The following is a 17,320-nucleotide window of genomic DNA, read 5'->3' as shown; positions in this document are numbered from 1 at the left end:
ATTTTAGAAGCACTGCACTGGAGTTGACTTGGGCAGCCACATGGAGGTGTTCAGTAGGAGAGTGGATGTACAGGTATGGAACTTAGGAGAGAGGTCTGGGCTGGAGAGAGAAACCAGGGGCCATCAAGCCTTTGGAATTAGACCAAGGGAAGAAAGGGACTTCCCAGGTGGCGCTAGTGGTAAAGAATCTGCCTGCCAGTGCAGGAGACATACGAGATGCAGGTTTAATCCCTGGGTCAGGAAGATCTCCCGGAGGAGGAAATGGCAACCCACTCCAGTGTTCTTGCCTGGAGAATTCCATGGACAGAAGAGCCTGGTGGGCTATGGTCCATAGTATCCCATAGAGTCGGACACGACTGAAACAACTTCACACACGCATGCACAAGGGAAGGAAGTAAATGAGGATAACCTGAGATTGCATGGAGAGAGGGAAATGAAGGGCCCGAGAGAGAGCCTTGGGAGCGTTGACATTCAGGAGGTGAGAAGGAGGAGAGTAGGTAATAAGGCTTGTCATGATGAGGAATAAGAAAGAGGCAAGCTGGAGTCTGAAAACCTGGGTTTGACTCTCAGCTCCATCATTTACTGGCTGTGTGATCCTGGGCAAACTCTGTAAGCCTCAGTTTTCTTATCTGTAAAATGGGAATGTAACCCATACTGCCTACCTCAGTGGACTTTGGTGAGTTAAGGTTTGTGAAATTGTTTTTTAAGCTAAAAAGTCTTATAAGTGGTTCCATGTGATCAGGTTTCCCCTATAGACCAAATCATCCTAGGCCTAAAAACAAGATAACTTCAAGAGGGACTTGGCAGGAGGTGAGGCTGGCCACACTCACTTGGTAGGAATTGCAGCCCACGAAAATGTCTCCTGGGCAGTTCTGGGGTTCCCGGACAAGGGGTACCACCCAGCAGTCTCTTTTGTTCTGAGCAAGGGGTCCACTCCCCATTCTGAGAAAACAAACCCTTATACACAGGCCTCTCATGCTCTTTCCCCCTTGACCCCATCACCCTGGCTACACCTGGGGGGACTTGGAGTGGGCCGTGCTCCTGGGGCAGCTGGCTGGCCAGCAGCTCCCCAAGCCTGCCGGGGGCCAGGCACTGGAGACCCTGCCATCTCCTGTGTGGAGGTCTGGACTCAGGAGCACCGAAGGAGCCCAACACTGCCGAGGGCTGGGAGCCTTGGCGATGGAGGGAGGGTAGCTCCTGGCACACCTCCCTGCTGATGGGGGCCAGGGTACCGGGGCGGGGCTTCTCTGCCTCCTGCTTCTCCAGCTGTTTGTTTCCTTTCTCAGTAAACCCCTGCTCAACAAGGCGACCTGAGACTGCTGCTATGTCTTGCAGCTTAAAGCAGCCCAATTGTCAAGGGAGAGTCTCAAGATCTCTCCAGAGGGAGTGGGAGTTTGCTCAGAGCAAAGTGCACCAGCTACTCGAGGAATGGGAACATGGTTCAGTCTATTGCTGGGGACTGTAAACAAGATCGCAGTACCTCCGCACAGCAAAAACACTGCAGCTGGAAACAGAACAAGGAAGTTCTCTGTGTACCTCCATGGAGGGCTCCACGGACGTCCCCCCAAGTGAAAAGTGTGGGGTTTAGAATGGTGTGCATAACCTATCACTTACATAGCAAAATGCAATCCATATACTATCTTGGGAATATCACACATAATCTAATGACATTGGTTGTCTATGAGGAGGGGAGCTAGGTGACAGGCAGCCTGGTGAGAGAAAGAATTCTCCTGTAATAACTGTAATAACTTTTCTTTTAATTAAAAAATGTATATATTTAATTGGAGGATGATTACTTTTCAATATCGTGATGGCTTTTGCCATACATCTTGAATCTTGAAATGAAATCACCTACTTAAATAATCATATGAGGAAAAAGTTTTTAAGAACATGGCCAATGATGTTGAGCCATCCTGGGTTCAAATTTGGCTCCATAATTTATTGCTGTGTGATACTGAACAAATTATTCCACCTCTTTGAACTCATTTTTCTCATCTGTAAAATAATAACATGAATGCCTCCAGATAGAACTGTTGCAATACTCTGCCCTGCCTGGCACGTAGTAGCCATTTGACTTTGGTTGGCTGTTGTTGTCATTGCCAGCTGCCCCATGAGGCACTTTCCCTTTTCCTCTTAGCTTCAAGAACTTTCCACTTTCCTCCTCAACTTCCATGCTCCTTAAGCTACAAAACTTCAAAGTGGCACTTTTGTTTGCATTTTTGTTCTCCCCCTCCTCCCCGCCCCGTACTGTTTGAGATCTCTTTGGGATAAGCGCCGTTTGGGGATAGGACCTTGTAAATTAGAATCAAAGGCTTCCCTGGTAGCTTAGTCGGTAAAGTATCTGCCTGCAGTGCAGGAGACCTGGGTTTGATCCCTGGGTCAGGGAGGTCCCCTGGAGAAGGAAATGGCAACACACTCCAGTATCCTTGCCTGGAAAATCCCATGGACAGAGGAGCCTGGTGGACTGCAGTCCTCTGCTGTACCCAAATCAGCTCTTCTATATACGATGTATATATATTTCTGTATACAATGTAGTTGTTTTACAGCAGGAGTTGGGGATGGGGCACAAGAGGATTGAATCCACCTATTAGCAGTGGAAGTCCTTTTATTTTCAAATGTAGATGTTCTTATCTCTGTGAGATAAAAGGGTAACACATCCATTGTGAGAGTAACTCCATCAAGCACAGGCAGTTTGGCACTCCACACCATAGGAGGGTTGAAGGAACACGCCTGGTTATAGTGTGTGCGTGTGTTACTTTTGGCCAACTGCCAGCGTATTGCATTGTGTTCTGCTCTGGGTATCTCGTTGAGGCCTGACAAGAGGAAAAGCAGGGTCATGGCCAAACCCACAATTCTATTTGCGTCTGCATCTATCTTTTTCTCCCCTCTCATTTCCATGAAGGAGGTATCCCTTCCATATCAAAGCCCACCCCTACCCTGTGGTTGGATCCCACGCCTCTAATCTTCTTGGGGAACTTGTTCCCTTAGACTCCTCCTTCTGCAGCAGTTCAAAGGCTCTTCAGGGTACAGTAGTGATCGTGCAGATATAATTCCTTTTTCAACTGAGAATTCCAGTGCCTGAGGCCCGGAGCAGGTAAGAAGTGGGGGTGGGATTCAGATGAGGTTGCCTGACACTGCTCCACGTGCGCGTGCATGCTCGGTCATGTCCAACTCTTTGCAACCCCATGGACTGTAGCCTGCCAGGCTCCTCTGTCCATAGGATTCTCTAGGCAAGAATACTGGAGAGGGTAGCCAATTCCTTCTCCAGGGGATCTCCTCAACCCGGGGATCGAACCCACGTCTCCTGTGTCTACTGCATTGGTTGGCAGATTCTTTGCCACCGAGCCACCTGGGAAGCCCTACTTTTTCAACAGCTTTCAACCAGTTCTCCTTGTTTTAATGCTAGTTCCTAACCCCCTTGCCTTACTCCCACTTTTAAAGTTTTCTGGTGCCACCACGTCCTAAGACTTTGAAGATGTAAACTGTGTTGGTTTTAAGTTTCTTCACTCCTGGCTTCAAAGTCAGCTATCTTCAGTCTGCTCAATCAGTTAAGACTTATCTAAATGGTTTCCAGCTCTCAAATTTTTGTGGTTATTTTATTCTGTCCCCTACTCACCATCCTTAAGGGTTTATGTTAAACACAATCACTTTATCTTTGTTTTTGTGGGGTTCCAGGAGGAAAACGAGATGCCTGTGTTCTCTTGCTCATTAGCCCTCTACTCTGGATGTGAGTCCACCCTTCCGCTGACGTCACTCAGGCTGAGTCCACCAGTGACCTTTATGTTCTCAAATGAAGTGAGCTTTCACCCTTGATTACACAATCTCTCAGCAGCCTTAGTCAACACTGAGTGCTCTCACATACACACTTCTACACTTACAATGGAAAACCAACAAGGACCTCCTGTATAGCACAGGGAACGCTGTTCAATGCTATGTAGCAGCCTGGATGTGAGGGGAGCTTGGGGGAGAATGGATATACGTTTGTGTATGGCTGAGTCCCTTTGCTGTCCACCTGAAACACTCACAACAATGTTAATCGGTTATATTCCAACATAAAGTAAAAAGTTGAAAATGAAAAAAAGGGCTTCCCTGGTGGCTCAGTGGTAAAGAATCCCTCTGCCAAATGCAGGATATACAGGAGATGAGGGTTCAATCCCTGAGGTGGGAAGATCTCTTGAAGGAAGAAACGGCAACCCACTCCAGTATTCTCGCCTGGAAAATTCCATGAACAGAGGAGCCTTGTGGGCTACAGTCCATGAGGTCCCAAAGAGTCAGACATGACCGAGTGACTGAGCACACACATCCACACTTTCCCCAGATCTTCCTCCCAAGAGGCTTCTCAGCCTCTCAAGCAAATAGAGCCCACCTGAGCCTATGTCCAATAGGTTAGCTATATTTGGACAATTTTGCTTTACCCTGTTCCCCACCACCGTTACCTACTTTTTCAAACATTCTGTAATCATTCCAGGCCCTGCCTTTTCCCCCTAAAATGTCTGCCTACATTTTAGGGACCAAAAAAAAAAAAAAAAAAAATGCACTGCTCTTTGTGTATGGGGGTTATTAGCAAACACACTTTAAAAAAATCCTAAATTTCTATTCTTATTTGAGGTGCTTTGATAAGTGTGAAACCACCTGCTCTCTGGCCTGTGTGCTGCAGCAATTCTCAGATTCTTCAGTGAGCTGCTTACTGGTAGCTGAGAACCTGAAATTCACATCAACTCATTCAGCCTTCTGAGAGAATCTATCAGGAGGTAAAATCAATAATGCAGGTAATTCATACGTTCTACCAGCCCACACATAACTTCTACTAGCTCATTTCTCCCCAGCGCTGCCCGGATAACACCCTGTGCAACACAGATAATAAACAAAATCAAATTACTGCTCTCAGATTCGTGGCTTGTTCCTGGATTTGCTCATATGGCTGTTTATGAGGGAGTTCTAAACTGTGGAGGGAGTATTTTTCACCTTATTTCCAGTAACTGTTCTATTTTTCTCAATTCTAAATAGGATTACTCACAGCATAGACACTGCTTGGAACTGGAAATTTTCTCCCAAGGTCTTTATTAATCTTCATTTTTCTCCTGTGGACAATAGGAGAGCATGTGTAGTTTTCCCACAATGGGATTGCCCTTGGAGAAGACCTTGCAGGCACTTCACCCAGGCCCGTGACATGAGCAGCTACTTAGACATTTGTGGGTCACCAGCACAGGAGAACAGCTCTCAAATGGGAAATCAGCATGATGATCAATGTGTGTGCGGACTTTGGTGTCATAAAGGCCTGGGTTTAAATCTTGGCTTTGGTGCTATGGTTGACATTGAATAAGACTTAACCTCCCTAGGTCTCAGTGGTTTCATCGTGACATTGGGGATTTTAATGGCACCTACCTCTTAGTGTTGTTATGAGGAGTAAATGAGCTAATCCATGTTCAAAGTGCTTATTATACAGAAGTTGAGACATACAGAGAGTGAAAGTAAAAGTGTTAGTTGCTTAATCATGTCTGACTCTTTACCCACCCCGTGGATTGTAGTCTATGTCCATGGAATTCTCCAGGCAAGAATACTGGAGTAGGTTGCCATTCCCTTCTCCAAGGGATCTACCTGATCCAGGGATGGAACCTGGGTCTTTTGCATTGCAGGTGGATTCTTTGCATCTGAGACACCAGGGAGGCCATCATTAGTCACAGGAGCTGGGTGGAGGATTGCTGCTCCCCTGAGTATACCTGTTCTAGCCTGGAAGTCATCCATGTGCACCCAAGGGCCATCTGATCCACCGTCCATCAGAAAGATCTTCTTGTGGGGATGGACACCCTCCAGTGGGCCTGGTCCCGTTTCCATGGTCACTTCTGGGTGCAAAAGGCAGCTGCATTTGTGCAGAAATCTGGTCTTGTCTGCGAGCTCTCTGCCTCTCTGGCCAGAGGTGGGAACACGAAGAAAGGGCGAAGGGCCTCTGTACTTCTGGAGCCCACTGGCCGCTAACTTAGCTTGTCCCTACTCTGTGTCTGCTCTCAGGATGCCAGGGCTTTAAGGACACTGCGAGAGAGCAGGTCTGGGCAGCAATGTCAACAGCAGGACAGAAAGAAGACCCGGCTGTCCCAGTCAGTCAAGGAGTAACAATGATAAGAATAAAACATGTTTAAAGATTAAAATCATAGCTGCCATCTATTGAAGGCTTGCTATGTGTTAGGACTTGTGTTCAGAACTCTGCCTGCACCATGCCCTCCTCCTACTGCGAGGCTTTCCCATGCCATAGATGAGACTAAGACACAGAAATGTGCCTATGGTCTTGCAGTTAGTATGTATCAGAGTCAGAATTGAACACAGGTTTGCTTGAGGGGAAAATGCACAAAACATTCTAAATCCTTGGTTTACCTACCCACCAGCTGATGCAAGGGCTCAAGGAAACTCACGTGTCCAAGGATGTTCACTGCAGATGTTTGCACGCTGTCCCTAGCGTGTCCATCAGGAGGGGAATGAATGAACCAAGGCTGGAATACTCTGTGGCCATTAAAAAGGTGACATGATTTGGGCTTCCCTGCTGACTCAGACAGTAAAGAACCTGCAATGCAGGAGATCCAGTTTCGATCCTTGGGTCGGTAAGGTCTCCTGGAGAAGGGAATGGCAACCCACTCCTGTGTTCTTGCCTGGAGAAGCTGCGTGGACACAGGAGCCCGGCGGGTTACAGTTCAGGGGGTCACAAAGAGTTGGATACGACTGAGCAACTAAGCAGGAGCACAATACAGGCAAAGCCGATGAAGCCCGCAGTCCTCAGCCGGCAGTGCACGGGGAGCTTCATGCGTCTGAACAACTTCCGCCTTCAAAGGGCCCGGTGGACTGCCTCGGCTTCTTTTCCATCAGCTGCGGAGCTGCCAGCTCTCTGGGGAGGCAATGCTTTCACCAGATTATTACAAATGAAAGACCTGATTCTCTGCCTGCTCTTTTTTTCCCCCCCTCTTCCCCCATTTACTATAATCAGGAAGTCATGTTTTTCATTTAGGATAAGGCAATTATTTTTCTGCTGATGAAGACTAGCAGAAAGCAAACTGAGCCTCATTTCCACATTAACATTATGGGGACCGGATTGAGAGATGACCTGATTTCCGAGGTCTCACCCCTTCTGTCTTCTGGATCTATACCTTATCTGATGAAGGCATCAAACACAACAGCTGCCACCAAAATGGCATGGACAGTGTAAATGACTGTGATCCTTTGTTCCCCACCTGGGAAATGATGAACAGAATTCAGCGTCTGCTGCCCTGGGCTCTGCTGTCCTGTGGTCTAAGTTTATATATAGGTCTAGTTAACGGCCCGCCCCACCCAAAGGAGCAGTGTAATATATATGGAAATCAATTTGTGTTTTTTTTCGCTTGCCTGGAACTCATTTTCTTATTTGCTCTGACTGAATAGGCAGGCAAATCTTTGCAAAGGGAAGCGAATAAGAAACAGCAGCTCTCTTTAGTGATCAGAAGTCCAGGTCAACTGTCGCATGATTAAACAAATAGCAAACAAAAATGGTCTGAAAGTGCTTTCTTTGCTTTCAGAGAAAGAATCTCAATGATCTGGTCTACTCTGTACAACGTGAACATTTCTGAGGACCTTTGAGAGCCCCAGGAAGCAAGTTGCCTTCATGGGTCACAGTCAGAGCTGAGGAAAACATTCTGTTCTACATCTTGAGCTTTGCCTTAGAAACCCAAGCCCTGTGCTCTGGGCTCCCAGCATTGTAAACTAGCAACCTTTGTTCAAAAGCCTTAGTCAAAATGTATTCCCTCTATTTCAGTTCTTCTCTTTTCACCAGATTGTTCCTAACGGTGTCTGCCAAGACTCAAACCACTCTTGAGATTTACATGCTGTCAAAACCTTCAGGGGTTCAAGGTGAAGGCACACTTAGAGCTGATGCATGGAAATGGGACCATTTGTCTTAATAAACACTACAGAAAGCCCTATTCAAATCCATGGAAAACGCTCTTTCTCCAAACTCAGGAAGAAGTTACATTCTGTCCTTCCTTTGTTCTAAAGAGAATTAAGACTCTGTGTGTCTTGACTAAAATGTCCAGGATCTAATCTTTCTCTTCCTGACATTTAGAGTAACCTTTGATGAATTACTCAACTTTTCCTTATTCGAGGTGAAGAGGAAGTACAGAGGACAATTATTAATTCAGCCACTACAATGTTAGAAGACATAGATAATGATGACTGTAAAGGTCCTTAAGAATATGTAATGCTAGGTGGATACTTAATCAAAACCTTCTCTGGGTTTTCAAAATTCTCTTTGGAATTAGTTCTGTGTGAATATGCCTCTCTTGAATCTATTCTCATCTCGAATTGAGTACCCCTCTTTTCAGACTCTCATGATCTACAATTTGAAGTCGTTCTGACAATTAAAAAAATCACCTGCCCACTGCATTATCACCAGATTTTCCTCTCCAGGCCATTTCTAGAAGGATGTGTTTCATATTCCTTTGTGAGAGAACAAACTGGTTATTCCTTACATCTTATCAACAAATGGTACTATACAGAAAGGAAGTGTAATGAAATCAGAAGCTTGGAAATATCCATATGGCTTTGTCCCATGTTTTTATTTGGGGTATAATAAAGTGCCACAGACATTAATCCAGGCACTGAGATAGCTTCTGAAGATATTAAAAGAACTTGCCAAATTTCTTTAGAATTAACCCAAAGGAGCAGACCTTACTTCTCATAAGAATTTTTGGCTTAAAGATTAGTGGAGGAAAAATTCATAGTGTTTTACTTCGCATTTCATTTCCTGTATAAATGTTTTGTGGTACCATATTTAATTGCTTTCTTTCCCCCCGCCCCAAATTCTCTCTTTCACCTTTTGTAGCCTCTTCAACCAAGTCAAAAACTCATGTCTCCTTTTGCCATTTCAATATTTCAGTTTCCCTTGCTTGTTTCCACTCTAATTGTCATGTTTACCCCATCATCTGCATCACCTAAAGTCCAGGTACACTGTACCTTTCCCCCAGGACATGAAGTCATTCTTCAATGGTGAGAGATGCGTGAACTGGCCCATGTCAAATGGTCAAATGACACTTGCTGATTTTTCACCCAGATGCAGGGAATGGACTCAGATTTTGTGCTTTGGGATACTAACCCTGAGCTCTCTTACTTTAGGACAGAATTACAAGTCGTAGAATGAGGAGGTGTCAGCAGCCAAGACTGGGGATTGGGAGGTGTGCTCCGTGGAATGTTTTAACACCCTCCAGAGGGATGGCAGGGACCAGAGTTCTGGTTTGTTCCACTCACTCTGGAGCAGTGGGGTGCTAGGAGAAGGTGCCCAAGAGACTGACCTGGGATCTGCACCCGAAAGCCAGAATTACTGCTGCTACTGATCTTCATCTGTATTACTTTTTCTCTTGGAAAAATGGAAATTTCTAAGGCAGTGAATCTATCTTTACTCATTTGCAGATGACTGATCCTGGTGGGAGGTTTGTCCTGGATCCTGACTGCCTCATGGAAGGTCTCCTTTCCTTGACTCGTCACAGTGGGCCAGAGCCCCGTGATTCTGGGCCAGACATATGACCTGGAGGTAGAATGGATTTGGGTCCTCAAGATCTCTGCTCTGGTTCCATAGAAATGAGTGCATGTTGGGGGGAGGGGGGGCAATATTCACCACAAGAGGTCTTAAAGCCACAGATACTTTATTTTGAGAATCCCATCATGTAACAAATGATGTAACACTCAGCAAAAGTGGGGTTGTTTTTTTTTTGCATTTTTAAAAGAAAACTTTATTGAGGTGTGTTCTTATCACACACACATACAAATAATTGTATTCTTACCTTGTTATTCCAATTGAAAGCTGTAAGTTGGAGGAGGGCATAGCACAGGAATTGACTCCTCTACCTACTCATGACAGACTGGTCACTTGACCCTTTAGTGGAGATGGCTGTCGAGTGAAAAAGAAATACACAACCTTAAAGTTGAGAATTATGTGTTTCTTTCAGTGGACAAAACAGAGGACTTAAGCCCAGAAGACAGCCCCTCAGATAGCTCTGAGGGACTGCTCCAAATGGGTAAGGTAGAAGCCAGGATATGTAGGGATTTTTGCCAGAAAAACAAGGTAGTAGGAACATCAAAAGATTACTGTTAATTAAAGAAAACCAGGCATCTCAAGTTAATGAATTTAGTGCTCTTCTATACATGGGAAGATGTAAGAGTTTGGACTCATTGGGATCATGCCTTTGCTATGCATCTGGCCGTATATATACGGCCAGTATCCTGCTTCCCTCCATCCTAAATCCCCTCTGGGTGCACAGTTGGTGGCTGCAGTGGATGATGACTTGATGGCTGCAACATCCTTTATTTACATATGCAGTAGGCAATATTTGTAATCCACAGCTGGATGTCATTGACTCGCAGTGTTTACCTTTCGGCATTAGTTGCACTTTGCATCAGTAGACTGGTTGCCTGTTCTACGTCCCTCACTTCTCTCTTGATACTCACACCCTAGTAAAGTACTTTGTTTATTTAGTGCAGATGTCTCCAGAATGGCATTGCTCTTTCCCTGGCAAAAAGATCAGGACAAATGGAGGAAAGGTTATATAAACACACTTTGAAATTTTTTGAAAATTAAGGATTTGGTCAGAACATGATTTGGTTAACTCATGTAAAATTATTTTTCTGTGAAAATTCAGCAAAAGGTTTTTAAAGGCATAATTGACTTCATTGCTCTGGGTGACTTTGGCTAAGGCTTTCCATGTCCCTGTTGCAGTCATCTCCACTTGAAAATAATTCAGTTTTGTTGTTGTTGTTTTTAAACCTGATGGAAAAAGATGACTAATTCATGCCAGTTGAGTTCCAGATTCTGAACAGAGGGTTTAACATAATTTATTACACTTTACATAGCTACATTTAATTTATTACAGTTATTCTTGAAGTTTTGGGAGGAAATTCAATACCAACTGGAAAGACTTAATTAAAAGAACACAGAGGAGCAGAGGCACTTCAGTTGTGTCCACATCTTTGAGAATCTGTGGACTCTATGCAGCCCACCAGGCTCCTCTGTCCATGAGATTCTCCAGGCAAGAATCCTGGAATGGGCTGCCCTTCCCTTCTCCAGGGGATTCTCCAGGGGATATTCCCTACCCAGAAATTGAACTCTAGTGAGTGACACCTGGGAAGCTCCAGTAACATCACAAAGGGAAAGAAAAGGGAAGAAAGGAAAAGAAAAAAGTCTACCATTTACCAAAGTTCTGCTGTGTGCTAAGCGAATTCACAGATATTGGGATTTCCCTAGTGGCCAGTGACTAAGACTCCATGCTCCCAATGCAGGGGGCCTGAGTTCGATTCCTGGTCAGGAAACTAGATCCCACATGCCGCAGCTAAAAATCCTTCATGCCGAGACCAAGAGTGAAGGTCTCGCATGCTGCAACTAAGACCTGGCTCAGCAAAATAAATAAATAAATATTAAACAAAACCCCCAAAATTCACAGACATTATCTCATGTGAAAACACATAATTTCAGAGATTTCCTCTGTAAGGGAGAAAGATGCCATTGTTGCTCGTTTCCCCCAAACTGCAGAGATAATCTGCATTGATCGAGTGTTTTCTATGTCCCAGGCACTCTTCCAAGCCTTTACATCTACTCACACAATTCATTATCCCCATTTATAGATAAGGAAACTGAGGCATGGTTGATAGCAACTTGTCCAACGCTATCTAGTTGTAAGTGGCAGAGTCAAGTCCCAAACTCAGAGAGCTGGGCTCTAGAATTCATATTCTTAACCACATCCCCACACTGCCTCTTGTCATTCATTCATTAAGCAAATATTTGATGAGCATTGACTCTCTGAAGCCATTATTCTTTCTTAAGGATTCTAAGCCAAATGAGATAATGCCCTTATCCTTGAGAAGCTTAAAATATACACAGATGTTCAGGAATGTGCATGCAATCAGTGACCACTTTCAACCCAAGAACTTTACAACTAGCTCCTCTTTTCTGGAAGTGTTCACAATTCCATTCAAACACTGGACAGCACCTGGCAAAAGGGACCCCCTTCTCTTGGCTTCTGTTCCAGAGGCCCTACTCTGGTCCTCTCTGTGGGTAAGGAATCCAGGAGCCATGGGCTTCATCCACCTGGAATCTGGGCCCCGACTTCTCCCTTCTAATCTCCCTGCTGGGTACCCAGGAACTTGTAATTCCCTGCAAAGCCCTGATCCTACTCCCAGAGCTTGCATTGAAAGCAAGCCCCTTCAAGGTAGATTTCAGCCCCCAGCTAGAGATTCCTCAGCCAGAGGAGGGGCCAAGGGCATTGATTTGGAGGAGGAGAGCATTAATGGAACATGGACTTGCAGGTTCACAGGGACACGTGTCCATGAGGACTCTTGCAGAGCAGGACTGACGTTGGGGCCGGAAGAGGAGTCCTAGACAGAGTGGGCAACTCAGCCCGCTCTGCCATGTTCAGCATAGATCTCCAAAGACCCAGAGAATTCTGCCTTAGAACCCGGCCTTTCAGGTGGTTATGAAGATAACCTATTGAGATGAGAAGAGAATGTATTTTCCCTAAGTGTGCTAACTTTTTAATCAACCTTTAAAAAGTAGACATATGGTATGATGGTTTCCATTTGCATTCTTACCCAGGCCCCACAAGCCTGTTCACAGGTTTTGAATGGGCAGCTGCCCAATCTCAGCACTTTTTAGAATTCGTTCCACATGGGGATTCAAAGTCCCTCTGCTTTCTCTGCCATCGCTCCCACTTCTCCCAACTGGCCACCGAAGCCCCTACAATGAGAGCTCCTTGGCCCGGGGGGCCTCACCGTGTCCTCCTCCCCCATCAGCTCCCTCCCACCCAGTGGGTTCCATGCGCCACTATTTTAGTCACTCCCCTGTCCCTCTGTCTTTGCACGTTACCTCCTCCCAGTCTTGGCTGAGCCCTCATTCATCCGGAACTTGCACCCCAGTAGCTGAACTCTGCTGAGAAATCTCCACAATCAGCAGAATGGAGTCAGCAGCCTCAATTGAGCTGAAGACTGGCCCCCAAAATGTACAGCTCAGTCTCCCAGTCTCTATGAAATTGATGGAATCCTTCTCTGTTTTTCCCAATCACTGAAACCCTTCTTTATCTCACTCTCAGTGGCTAACTTTGTTTCTCATTTCACAGAGAAAATAAAATCCATCCCTTTGGAGAACCTCAACATCCTAGTTCTAACCTGGAATCCTCCCAGCCTTCCTTGTGCATTCCTGTTACAATAGCGCAGGCAGGGGTGCCCTCCTCCCACAGGGGCCAATCACATCCTACTTCTGTGGCTCGCTCCCTTTTTATCCCCAGATTTCAGTGTTCTCACCTCCTTCTCGAGCCACAAACACATGCTTTTGCTGTTATTCAGTTGCTCAGTCATGTCCGACTCTTGGTGACCCCACAAACTGCAGCACGCCAGGCTTCCCTGTCCTTCACCATCTCTTGGAGTTTGCTCAAATTCCTGTCCATTGAGTCAGTGATGTCATTCAACCATCTCATCCTCTCTTACCCCCTTCTCCTCCTGCCCTGAATCTTTCCCAGCATCAGGGTCTTTTCCAACGAGTCAGCTATTCGCATTAGGTGGCCCAAGTACTGGAGCTTAAGCCTCAGCATCAGTCCCTCCAGTGAATATTCAGGACTGAATATTCTCTAGTTTCTTCAATTAAAACAAAAATTCTAATGTGGACTTTCCCTCCAGCTGCTACATTGCTGTCTCATTCTTCACCTCTCGTTTACTCTTGAACCTACGTCAGTTTGGCCTCCACTGCCAACATTCCGCTGAACTTGACCTCCTTGATGTTAGATCCCATGGTCCACTTCTCAGTGCCCTTGTGATGCAAGCTGCGTTGTATAGGTGCACTGTTGGACAGGTCTCCCTTCTCAAAATCTTTGACGTGCCACTCTCCTCTGATGACTTCCCCTCGATTTCCCTTCCTGGCTCTTTCCCTCTATTCACCCTGCAAATGTTGAACATCCTCTGTGCTCACTCCCAGCCTTCCCTTCCCATGGTCTCTCCCTGGGATCTCACTGACTCCCGTGGTCCCCGTCCAGACCTCTCTTCTGGGCTCCAGCTTTGTATTTATCTACTGCCAACTTGAAATCTTCCTACAGATGTCATCTGGGCAGCTTGAAGTCAACAAGATCACAGTTTCACTGCAACTGCTCCCTAATCTGGCTCTGATGACCCCATATTCCTATATCTTTCCACACTCACCACTCCAGCTCAGCAATACTCTCCTCCTCTAAGAGCCTCAGGAAGCTGGGCTGGCAAAGTAACCTTCTGAGGTGCTAATTCACATGGGGTCCTGAAACATCGCTGGAGTCAGTTATAAACATGATGCTGGTTCATGCAGATTTTCATTCCTGTCTGTCACTGGCGTAATGTCAGCAGGCCCTATTCCCAATTGGCTCACATATTAGATACCTTATTTAGAATTTGAATATGTGACAAGAAAAATTGATTGTTATGTATTATCCTCCAAAGCCTGGTAATAGAGAATTTTTCAAAGCTCAGTGTGTAGACAATATCTTCATCCTTCAAGTTTTTGAGATGCCTGAAGAAATTGTTAAGTTGTGGCTGAAATATCAAACATGGAGTCAGATGCTAGAACAGAGATAAGTTGCTTTTCATAAAAAGAGATGAAGACTGGGGACAGAAGAGATTGAATTTGAAGGGGCGAGGGCAGGAGACAGGAGCTGGGGAGGTTACTAGAAACAAGAACAGAGAAGCCCAGGATATTTGGGAAAGACATTTCTTTAGCTATCTTTCATACACTGATGCCCCCTAAACTCATTTCTCTAGCCGAGATCTCTCTCCTGAGTTCTAGACTTGGAGCCAGGTGATAAGGACAACCAGCACTTATAACCAGCTTCCCAGGTGGCGCAGTTGGTAAATAATCTGCCCATGCAGGAGACACAAAGAGACGCAGGTTTGATCTCTGGGTTGGGAAGATCCCTTGGAGGAGGAAATGGCAGCCCACTCCAGTGTTCTTGCCTGGGAAATCCCATGGACAGAGGAACCTGGCAGGCTACAGTCCATGGGGTGGCAAAGACTTGGACATGACTGAGCATGCACAGGCACACACACATCCACTTACAAAGTCACTCTCACTACATTCTGGCAACTAAGCTAAGTACCTTACCCATGTGAACTCAAGTCTCAGAGGCATCACAAATTCAACTGCAACAGTATTCCTCATCCACCTGCCATTTCCAGACCTCTCCATGATGATACACCTCCAGGACTCCTCTTCTCAGCAACTGGCAAGCCTGTCCACCCCACTCCTTGCATCCTCCACCTTCATCGTCTCTAAGAGCCTCTTAATGCTTTCCAGGGACCCACTCGGCCTCTTTGCCATGTATTCCCCACCTTCCTCCAGAGTGACAGCTCACAATCACAGATCTGATGTTGACAGTGCATGGCTTCAAACTTTCCAATGTTTCCCATCACTTTTAGGATGAAGTCCAAATCTCTCTCTATGGTTGCTTTCATGCCCGGGCTGGGCTAGCCTACTCCTCCACCTCCTCTCATGCTCACCTCATTTCCTTGGCTCACAATGCTCCAGCTCTGGGGGCCTTTTAAATTTTTCTAGAACTCCCTGGCACCTTTCCAGCTCAGACACTCTTTCTGTTTGCACAGCTCTTTGGGTGGTGACTTTTACAAAGTAGTTGGTTATTAAAGGAGCCACTTCATGCTAGAACTGATGGAAGCAGAAATTCTGTTAGAGATGTTGAGAATTCTCTGTCCCAGAGGGCTCATTCCTCCTAAACCAAAGTCTTCAGGTTAAGGAAAAAAGGCGTAGGGCATCTGAATTCCAATGGGCTAGGGAAACCACTGCCTCCTAAATTACTGCACCTCTTCCACCCCTCACAGCTGAAACCAGGTTGAAGACACTGTGGGGTATCTTAAAAGAAGAGGCAAACCCTGCAGGGGAATGGCCAGCCTGGGTCCCTGGATTTGGCAGGCTCTGGACTTAGCATGAGGAAGAGTCCCTGATCTTGGCTCAGGGGGTCTTTGCTCACTTCTGCATTATGGCTTCTGATTAGAACCTGCCAGAGGGACATCTAAGAGCTCTGCCCTAAACTAGATCTTCTTTAGCCCACATTACTCATTTCTATTATGTGCCAGGAATGCCCTCAACTTGGCCTATCTACTGGATGCTGTTAATACATACTGAATGCTATAGACAATGTAACCTAGTCTACATTCTATATGTTATATAGGATACTATACCTATATTCTGTATACTTTATAAGATATATTAAACAGTACACATTATAGTATATAATAAAATTGTATTAGATGGGTATTATATCTACTGGCAGTGTTTTGTCATAATAGGTACTTAATAAATATATGTTGAATGAGGAAAGATACCTCAATATAAAAAAGGCCATATATGACAAACCCACAGCTAATGCCAAACTGAGTGGTAAAAAGTTGAAACCATTTCCTTTAAGATCAGGAATAAGACAAGGATGCCCATTCTCACCAATTTTATTTCACACAGAGGTGGAAGTCCTAGCCACAGCAATTAGGCAATAAAAAGAAATAAAAAGGATCGAAATCAGAAAGGAAGAAGTAAAACTTTCATTGTTTGCAGATGATATAATACAAAGAGAAAAAAATAGTTTTTTGAACTATTAGAACCACTAAATGAATTCAGTAAAGTTGCAGGATACAAAATTATTACAGAAATCTGCTTTATTTCTACTCACTAAAAGTGAACTTTCAGAAAGAGACATTAGGGGAAAAATCCCATTTACAATTGCATCAAGAAGAATAAAATGTTTAGGAATGATTCTAATCAGAGATAAAAGACTTGGAGAACTGTAAGATATTGATCAAAGAAATTGAAATGTCATGAACAAATGAAAAGATATACCACACTCATGTGTTTTGGAAATATTAATATTGTTCAAATGATCATACTCTGCAAGACAAACTACAGATTCAATGCAATCCCTATCAAAATACCAATGATATTTTTCACAGAGCTAGGATAGAGTTATAATTCTAAAATTTGTATGGAAATGCAAAAGACCCAAATCACCAAAACAATCTTGAGAAAGAACGAAGGTGGAAGTATCACAAGTCCTGATTTTAAACTATACTGCAAAGCTACTGTAATCAAAATAGTATGGTACTGACATAAAACATACCCATAGATAAGTGGAACAGTATAGAAAGCCCAGAAATAAATCCATGCTTATACGGTTAATTAATCTATGACAAAGAAACCAGGAAAACACAATGGGAAAAAGACAGCTTCTTCAGTAGATGGTGTTGGGAAAATTGAATAGCTTAATGCATCAGCATGAAACTGGACTACTTTCTCACTCTATAT

At 44.8% G+C, this 17,320-nt stretch overlaps 1 long non-coding RNA gene across 1 annotated transcript; it reads left to right on the top strand.

The window, feature by feature from the left end:
* The first annotated feature begins 3,012 nt into the window (after nucleotides 1-3,012).
* LOC133042352 (uncharacterized) lies at nucleotides 3,013-9,857 on the top strand. Its single transcript, XR_009689477.1, has 3 exons — nucleotides 3,013-3,094; nucleotides 4,609-4,769; nucleotides 9,424-9,857. It is a non-coding gene; the product is annotated as an uncharacterized LOC133042352 (long non-coding RNA).
* Nucleotides 9,858-17,320: the final 7,463 nt, after the last annotated feature.

This window comes from Dama dama, chromosome 21 (assembly GCF_033118175.1).
Source record: "Dama dama isolate Ldn47 chromosome 21, ASM3311817v1, whole genome shotgun sequence".
Lineage (NCBI taxonomy): Eukaryota > Metazoa > Chordata > Mammalia > Artiodactyla > Cervidae > Dama > Dama dama.
Note: the sequence above shows the minus strand (reverse complement) of the source record. Positions and strands in the feature narration are given on the sequence as shown.